This window comes from Ixodes scapularis, unplaced genomic scaffold (assembly GCF_016920785.2).
Source record: "Ixodes scapularis isolate PalLabHiFi unplaced genomic scaffold, ASM1692078v2 PGA_scaffold1__304_contigs__length_218370807, whole genome shotgun sequence".
Lineage (NCBI taxonomy): Eukaryota > Metazoa > Arthropoda > Arachnida > Ixodida > Ixodidae > Ixodes > Ixodes scapularis.
In genome coordinates, this window is record NW_024609846.1 from 212,127,178 (window position 1) to 212,135,689 (window position 8,512).

The following is an 8,512-nucleotide window of genomic DNA, read 5'->3' on the forward strand; positions in this document are numbered from 1 at the left end:
CAGAGTGCAGCTGTTTGTAGTCAGAAATTCCGTGTGGCTTTAAAATCGGCCGGGAAACTAGACACCTGAACTAACAATCTCAAATTTTCACAAAAATTGTATTTTGTTGATGTATATTAACTTTAAAGATTTCAAGGTGTAGCCCTCTGGCGAAAAATTAGACCAACAAACTTGACAGGGGTCAACGGCGGTCTTCTATCCAAACGACCCAGTGGCGACAACTGGATATGTGGCGCCATCTGCCGTAAGACGCATCGACTAGACGCTGAGTGCTTCTGCTCGCTGCTCGGATAGGGTGTACTAGAATGGGTAGGTGTGCCGTTCGGTGGCGTGAGAGTGTCGTGATGTGCTGGTGATGTGGAAGCAGGCTGTCCCTATCCGTACCGGAAGTGCGAATAAGGGCGGATAAGGACGCATTTTGATCCGCACCCGGGGTGCGAATAAGGGTGTTTTTTTATCCGCACCCAAAGTGCGAATACGGACAAATTTCTTATTAATTTGTGTGTGCGCGTGTGTGCGTGTGTGAGTGTGTTTGTGTGTGTGTGTGTGCAATTGTGTGTGACTGTGCGGGCGGAGCGGGTTGCGGGACTGTGATGTGGGAATCGGTAAGCGGGGTGGACGGTGCAGGTTAGCTTCTCGCGCGCTTCCCGGCTGTTTGAGAGAATGTGAGCTTTGTTTATTAGAACGTTGATTAGTCTGAGCGCGGGAGCACGGCTTTGTTGAATGCTTTCGCGAGCGCTCCCGAAAAAAAAGCATTCTGCAAAGCCGCGCGCGAAGAAACCTTGTCAAGAGATGTTGGTATGTAGATCTGTTATGACATGCGTTTAAACCTCGCCAAAAACTAAAAAAAACTGAGATCGAAGGCCGCAACTTAGAAACTCAATAAAGTCTGGCTAGCGAACAAAAAGCAATTCATGTAACTTTAAAGTTTGTGCATTAAAAAAAAATAAGAATAAAACCTTGAAGCAGAATTCCTGTACAAGAGGTGCAACTGCTGCACTGCTGTACTTTCTTGGCTTCTTCACACTCAGAAACCAGAGAAACAGCGAAATAACAAATCCCACTTTGGTAAGCAATTGATGCTACTTTATCAGTGAACTGAGCCGACTTAATCAGCATGCATACAGGCACCGCTGTATAGAAACACAACTGCACCAGTAACACAACAAAACGGAAATAAATTGCCTTGGTGCCTTTCCTCACAATGTGTTGTGAAGGAATCTGTCTTGTGAACATCTATCATATCAGCAAAACAAGGGAAAGTGTTTGAAGGAAACGTCATTAGGAGGGAACTTCAATGACTATGACAATATTCCGTTTTAGCCTCACTTATTAAACAGAAAAAGCAACGGCTACGGCGAGCAGATCGTAGCCACAGTCATGTGACAGCATACTTTCGAAGTGACTTTCTCCTATGATGAGCTGACATGTGGTTCGCCCCATCACTCAATGGCTGTAGCATTCGCCCGTTACCAAGTTATGGTGAAATAGATCAGCAGATTGAGTTCCTGTTCTATTCTAGGATGATATTTCTGTAACACGGCATGTAGAATTTTGTAACTGTGCATTAAGCAAAAAAGGTTAAAGCTGTGCCCTTGTTGCAGATATGCTTCATAGAAACAAAAACTTGCCAATGATGGCTCATGTTGCACAAAATAACTGTAGTACATTGAGGATTATCAAATGTTTTTATTTGTACGAATGGCAAGAGAGGCATAATTAAGACCATTGTACATTTATTTTCAAGTATCAAGAAGAAACTATATTTCAAAAAGTTCAGTGGAAAAGCATGAAAAGAAACAGCAGCAGTTCAAGTCAAAATCGTTTGAAGTGTCCTACAGGTCAAGATATAAAAATTTAACATTCAAGAATATGAATTGCAGTATGTGCATGTCAAAATGTGGTACATCTAGAAGCTTACTTGACATCCAAGACCTAATATGTTCCAACATATTAGGTCTTGGATTGTTTGTAATAAAAAGGCTAGCATTCACATGTACGGTACAGTAAACAACGAGCAAAATGAAACCCTTGAGCGTAACTCCAAAACATGATAAAACGGTAAACTGATGAAGTAAAATACTGTCGCACTGAAAAAGATAGTTGAAGACACGAATTGACACATGACAAAGAAAAAAATTTACGCCATCTTCCCGAGGGGAACCATGGGGTGATGCGGAGCATCGCGGATCGTTATTAACGGTGTTAGTAACGTTGTTGAACTTCACGGTCCCGAACCTCAGGTTCTGCTGCTCGACGTTCACGAACCAACGCGGCTTCACGTTTTCGAAGGTCGGGTTCCGCCGCTCGCTTCGTACGTTTACGTTGAACTTCACGATCCCGAACCTCAGGTTCTGCTGCTCGACGTTCTCGAACCGCCGCTGCTTCACGTTGTCGTAGTTCAGCATCCGCCGCTCGACGTTGACGAATGGACGCCGCTTCTCGTTGCCGTATGGTTCAGGGTCTGCCGCTCGCTTCAAGCGTTTGCGCTCAGTGTCGCGTGCCCTTCGCTGCGCAGCTTTGTCTTCAATGGACGTAGCGTTGCTGTTAGTCTGTGGGGTGGTGCTAACGCTTGCTTGCGCCAACCCACTAACTGACGGGACTGTTCCTTCCATCACATTTCATCGGAAGAACGGAGTGAAGTGGAGTCAACAGCGGGTGAACTGAACGCGCGCAGCGCGCTGCCGCTGCTTATATTCACACTTTAAGGAGAGGAGACTAGAGGAGGAGAGTTGCGCATGCACGCGCGGTGTGAGTAGAAGCGAACGCACATGAAGTGCACGCACCTGGTAGAGAGAGAGAGCGTAGAGAGTAACGCGCAGCTGTTGGAGAGAGGAAAGGAGGAGAGTTGCGCATGCGTAGTGTGAGTGCGGACTACGACGCCATGGGACATAGACCCGAGCAAGAGATGCTCCGCATCTAATATAAATAAACCGTACAAATCATAAAATATGCATCGAAAGATACCACAATTAAGATTCTGAAGTGTTAAGAATAATCCACACAAATTGCATCTACTAAAAAATGCCCCAAAACGAAAATAAAAAGCACACTCAAGACATATGCAATGCAGTAGATATCACTGAAGAATAGAAGATGTAAAGCTTGCTGAAACATTAAAAAAATGGACTTTAAAAATCTGGAAGATGCAAAATTATGTTAACAATGGACAAAACTTCTGGAAGACTAACAAAACGGTCCATAGGCAATATATTCAATTATCTTTCTGGAAGCCTAAATTACTTCAAGAAAGATAAGAGCTACACATTGAGTCACAGTATAAATGGAAAATACAAAAGTTACTCCACGTTGACCATGTAGCTCAGGAGGTTATTTCCTTGTGATCATTTTCTTGTCCGTGACTTGTGTCTAGATCCCTGTTGTTTTCCTATTTTCCGTAGTAGCAGAACCAATCCCCTCTAGTAACAGTTTTCTTGGTGCTACCTACGCAAGGCCTTTAAAAAAGCAAAGAAGCACTTGTTCAGATGGCAGTCACATTGCAAGGCCAAAATGAAACAAAAGTAGTAAGAATAACTTATTTTTAGCCATTGTCTATGCTACTCTTGGAAAATTTTAGCTGAAGCTTTTCTCCATACTTGTGCATAGTCTGCTCTTCGTGAGTAAGTTTTGATATTTAGCTTGCATTAAAATACAGTTTTAATTAAAGTCATTAGCTCACCAGTGGTACCACTCCATGCACAGGTCACACGCTATCATCTTGATGGTGTGGTCGTCTTCAAGGTCACATTTATGGCAAAACAACAGACCTTGCTGTCTCTTTTCTTTCACTGAAACATTAGAAAAATAAAAACGGGGTTATGTTCTACAGCTAAAAGCACAATTGCAATAGAAAAACTGCCTCACATTTAAAGCCAGATCCTATACGTACAAAGTTCGTTGATTTTGCACCAAGCGGCTCGAGAGAAGTACTTCTTCAATGTGAGAATTGGAGCTCGGGCGTCTAAGGCACCACTTAACAATGATTTTACAGGTGCCAGAAATATCCCGTTCCTGTATGCAGTACCCATCCTTTAATGTGTCGGATGCAGTTTCGCCGTCGACGAACCAGTGCAGCATACCTATAAATTACCGCAAAACTTATTTATGCAACTAAATTTCACCAACTAAATGCCTAATTAATGCACTTACGCAATGTCTTCTGCTTTGTGGGGAGCGCTGCAAATAGACAATGTAATGAAGCCTGGTTTGTCTTCATTGTAGAAGAAACCCTAGTTCCTGTGCAGGAATCATCCCATCCACAGAGTTTTCCGCGTGGTCGCTTGCGGGCTGACAGCCTCACGTCTTGCAGAGAACTGTTCACTGCTGCACTTGCTGCTGTATCTGCTGTATCAAAGACTAAACAAAACAAAACCTGTTAAGAAGCAATTGAAAGAAAGCCACAAGTCCTTCATACCTCCAAGCCTTGGCTAAAATCTCCCTTAGCAACTCTTCATCTGGTCCTGCTGACTCCGGGAGCTGCAAGAAACCAAAAATTACCAGATTCCAAAAACAAAATATAGGACTCTAGACGTTAAAACCTTGGCCAAATTCCATAGAGAGAGACTTCTGCGGCAAGCCTTTTGGTCCTGCTGCCTCCGAGAGCTGCACGAAAGGAGAAATTAACAAAGTTTTCAAAAACAAAATAAATCAGGGACTCTAGACCTCGAAACCTCGGCTTAATTCCATAGAGAGCGACTTCTTTGGAAAGCCTTCTTTTGGTCCTGCTACATCTGGGAGCTACAAGAAACGAGAAATTAACAAAGATTTCAAAAACAAAACATAGTGCTCAAGACCTCGAAGCCTTGGCTTAATTCCATAGAGAAATACTTCTTCAACAAGCCTTCTTCTTGTCCTGCTGCATCTGGGAGCTGCAAATAGCAAGAATTTAACAAAGATTTCAAAAACAAAACCTAGCATTTCAGACCTCAAAGCCTTGGCTTAATTCCATAGAGGAAGACTTCTTCAACAAGCCTTCTTCTGGTCCTGCTGCATCCGGGAGCTGCAAGAAACGAGAAATTAACAAAGGCTTCAAAATCAAAACCAATGACTCCAGACCTCAAAACCTTGGCTCAATTGCATGGAAAAAGACTTGCTCCGCTTACGTCAAGCCGGAGAAACCGAGGAGTGTTTGTACCGCGTGAGCACTTTCTCCACCCTGCAACGCAGAGCTGCGCGTCACCGCGCCACCTCACAAAGGCGTGACGTCATCATCAAGTGATGCGCACACTACAAAGAGAAGTGGTGGATTTCTCCCCCGTGTGAATACCTGGCAGCCTTTGGGAGGCACTGGTGCCAAAGACTTAGCTGCAGGCACGGTAGATGGCCACAGTGTTATACAAGAAAACTGGATGAAGCGGCAAAGGTAAAAAACATAAGAGGGCAAGGGAGAATGACTCGGTACCCGGGAGCCTTGTTAACACACTGCTGCCGGAGACTTAGCTGCAGGCACTGGAGATTGCCGCAGTGTTGTGCCAGGAAACTGGATGAAAGAGCACAAGTCAAAACATTCGAAGGCAAGGGAAGAAGACTCAGTACCTAGGAGCTTTGGGAAGACAATGCTGCTGGAGACTTAGCTGCAGGCACTGGAGATGGTCGTAGTGCTGTACCAGGAAGCTGGATGAAAGAGCACAGGTCAAAATTATTCGAAGGCAAGGGAAGAAGACTCAGTACCTCGGAGCCTTGGGAAGACACTGCTGCCGGAGTCTTAGCTGCGGGCACTGGAGGTGGACGCAGTGCTCTGCCAGGAAACTGGATGAAGGAGCACAGATCAAAAACATTTGAAGGCAAGGAAGAAGGACTCAGTACCTGAGAGCCTTGGGAAGACACTGGTGTCGGAGGCTGGGCTGCAGGCATTGCAGGTGTCCTTGGTGCTGTGCCAGGGAACTGAATGAAGTAGCGCAGGTCAAAAATAATCAAAAGCAAGGGGGAACGACAAGTACCTGAGGGCTTTGCCAAGAAACTATTTCCGGAATGTTGGTTGCAGGATGTTGCAGTTCTGCACCAGGGGATTGGATGAAGGGACATAGATTTAAAAAAAGAAACAGATGCAAAAGAAGGGGACCTGGTACCTGATAGGCTGGCAAGCATGGCAATGAGGTGTGGTCATGGTTGCTAGGGGTTGATGCTTCTGAGACACTTGCAAATTGTGTCACTGCAGTCCTGTGAGGAGGCATCTTCATTGCTTTCGGTGCCACTGCTGCACCAAATTTTTACCGCCCTATTTTTCATCGATAAGGCCTTTAGTTTTATTATTACAATAATCCGGCACTTGAATACTTCCGAACCGCACTCCGCCACCAGGTCCCCAATGTCCTTGAGCAGACAAAGAGCATGGTTGTACTGGGCTCCTTGAGGCGGTACTGTAGTTCGGTTCTTTCAGCTGCGTGCACTGAAGCTGCGGTGCTCCCAATTGCTGATTTCTGGAAGAATGTACGGCTGTGACACGATCTTCCGCCTGGATTTTGGCGCAGTAGCAACGTCAACTGCACGTCCAGTTTGCTACGATACAAGAATTTCATGGCGGCATATTACTCTCATTGCAGTACAAACTCTGCACGTGCAGTTCGCCAAAGTGTAGAGTATCTCATACACGCCTCTCTGGGTTGTGACTGTGTAGTCCTCTGCATCATTTTAATGCATGCTCCAGCCATCTTATTTGCTCTTTCCTCTAAACATACTACTGCCTGTGAAGCGGCCGGAGTCAACAGTGAAGAACATTGCTGAATTATATCAGAGCTGCTCCTGTACGTGAAGAACTTCGTGGTGGCATCGAGGGCGTGCCTGTGCCCTGCTTCGATGATCTTGATGCTGTACAGCTTCAGCATAGACTTAAAAGTTGTATGTAGTTTGCATTCGCTTTCAAGACTGCCTTCAGTTTTGAATTGTGACATTCAACTCCGTTCGTGGTGTTGCTGCCGAGGTTGAAGTGTCTGTCGCAACTATAGCGTACCTACATGTCTTGGATGCATCCCAGTTCTTGTTGAAATACTCTGTAAAGCTTCTGTTGGCCGTGCGGTCTAGTTCTGCTTTAAGAACTTGGTATGCCTCTTCATTTGGAGCATGGATCATTCGCTCCAAAAGACTGTTGAGCATCTTCTTGTCACTGTCCGTCTTGCTGCTACCAACAGCCCTCTTTAACGCCTTCTTGACATGAAATTCACACAGCTGAATTTCATGTCAAGTGCCTGGCGAAAAGTTGTCACGGATGGCTCTGATTTCTTTGAAGTCTATCCGCGATGACACACTTTGTCTTGTGCGCTCCTTGGAGGCCCACAAAGGTCCTCTTCATAGCGTCCATGTGGACAAGATCCTCGCTGCTTACGAAGCAGTAAGTCACAACTTGGCTACACCCATTTCCGTCGACCACCATGAGAACAAAAAGGGCCATTGTCAAGTTGTTGGTCCTATAGGTGCCATCGAGGAGCAACACTTTGGGAAACTTCTCGTAAAACTGTGCCATCATGGTAGTTTGAATGAGAAGAAGCTCCATCTCATTGGATGTACTTGTTCCGAGAGTTATCGCTGCAGTGGGGTCTTTTAAAGATTTCTTTGATCTCTTCGGCAAGTTGGTCAACATCTGGCTTCTTGCTCACTTTGAAACGTGCAACAACATTCTCAATGTCGTTTGCTGTCAGCGGTTTTCCAGTTTTTGTTTTTGTTGTTGTTGTTGTTGTTGCTTTTTTTTGAGAAAACCGCAGAAGTGATGGATTTGATTGAAGCTCATTTACCGGTTCTGTGGCAAGAAGCGCTTTCTCAGCAGTCAGGCGGCGATTTTGTGGGTAGTGCCGAAGTACGGTCTCACTCACCTCGTGGTTCGAGTGCTTAAGGCACACATCAACTACTACCAGCTTCTGAATGTCTTTCTTACCGCTGCACTTAATTAGCAAATGCTGTACAGTCAACTTTTGTTTTTTCTGAAATGAAAGCAAGTTGGTTATCAGATAAAGTTGCCAACAATGTAGGGGTGAAACGACATCATAAGAGTAGTTCTATTTGTTTTAAGTATTACTACTACATAAATTCAACCCATCCTTCTCGAAAAGTAATATCTAAAAAATGATCAGTGGCCCCAAATAGGTCATATTCACATAGCATTGATTTACCATAATTCTGGTACCCGGGCTTCGATGGCAGCTGACTGAAGCCCACACAAAACATGAGCAGGTCGAAGCTCATGAGAACAATGCAAAAAAGTGCCCGATAAGTCTTGTAGCGGCAGCCGACTTTTCATTAGGAGACCTAGGTAGCTTCTCCTAATGAAGTGTTGGCTGCTTCTCCGAGTCTTATCGAAAGCTCTATGTAACGTAAAGTTGACCGAGTGAAACATTTGAATTATTCTTTATCACTTACAAAATCATTTTCGCAATCAAACTATGCTTGTCGGAATGGTTCAACTGTACCTTGTTTCAAAAACCACTTCGGTGGCTCTTAAGTGGCGATGATATTAAAACAAAACACAAAGCATTAAAACGTCTTAGTGTCTCTGAGCCAACACGCTGGCCCATGAATTCAT

At 44.7% G+C, this 8,512-nt stretch overlaps 1 long non-coding RNA gene and 1 pseudogene across 1 annotated transcript; both read right to left on the bottom strand.

The window, feature by feature from the left end:
- Positions 1-5,544: 5,544 nt before the first annotated feature.
- On the bottom strand, positions 5,545-5,878 carry LOC115313888. The gene is made up of 3 exons (XR_005718201.1): positions 5,806-5,878; positions 5,671-5,748; positions 5,545-5,613 (listed from the first exon to the last, which is right to left on the bottom strand). It is a non-coding gene; the product is annotated as an uncharacterized LOC115313888 (long non-coding RNA).
- Positions 5,879-6,217: 339 nt separating this feature from the next.
- Positions 6,218-8,157, bottom strand: LOC115311159 (annotated as a pseudogene).
- Between the last annotated feature and the right edge of the window lie 355 nt (positions 8,158-8,512).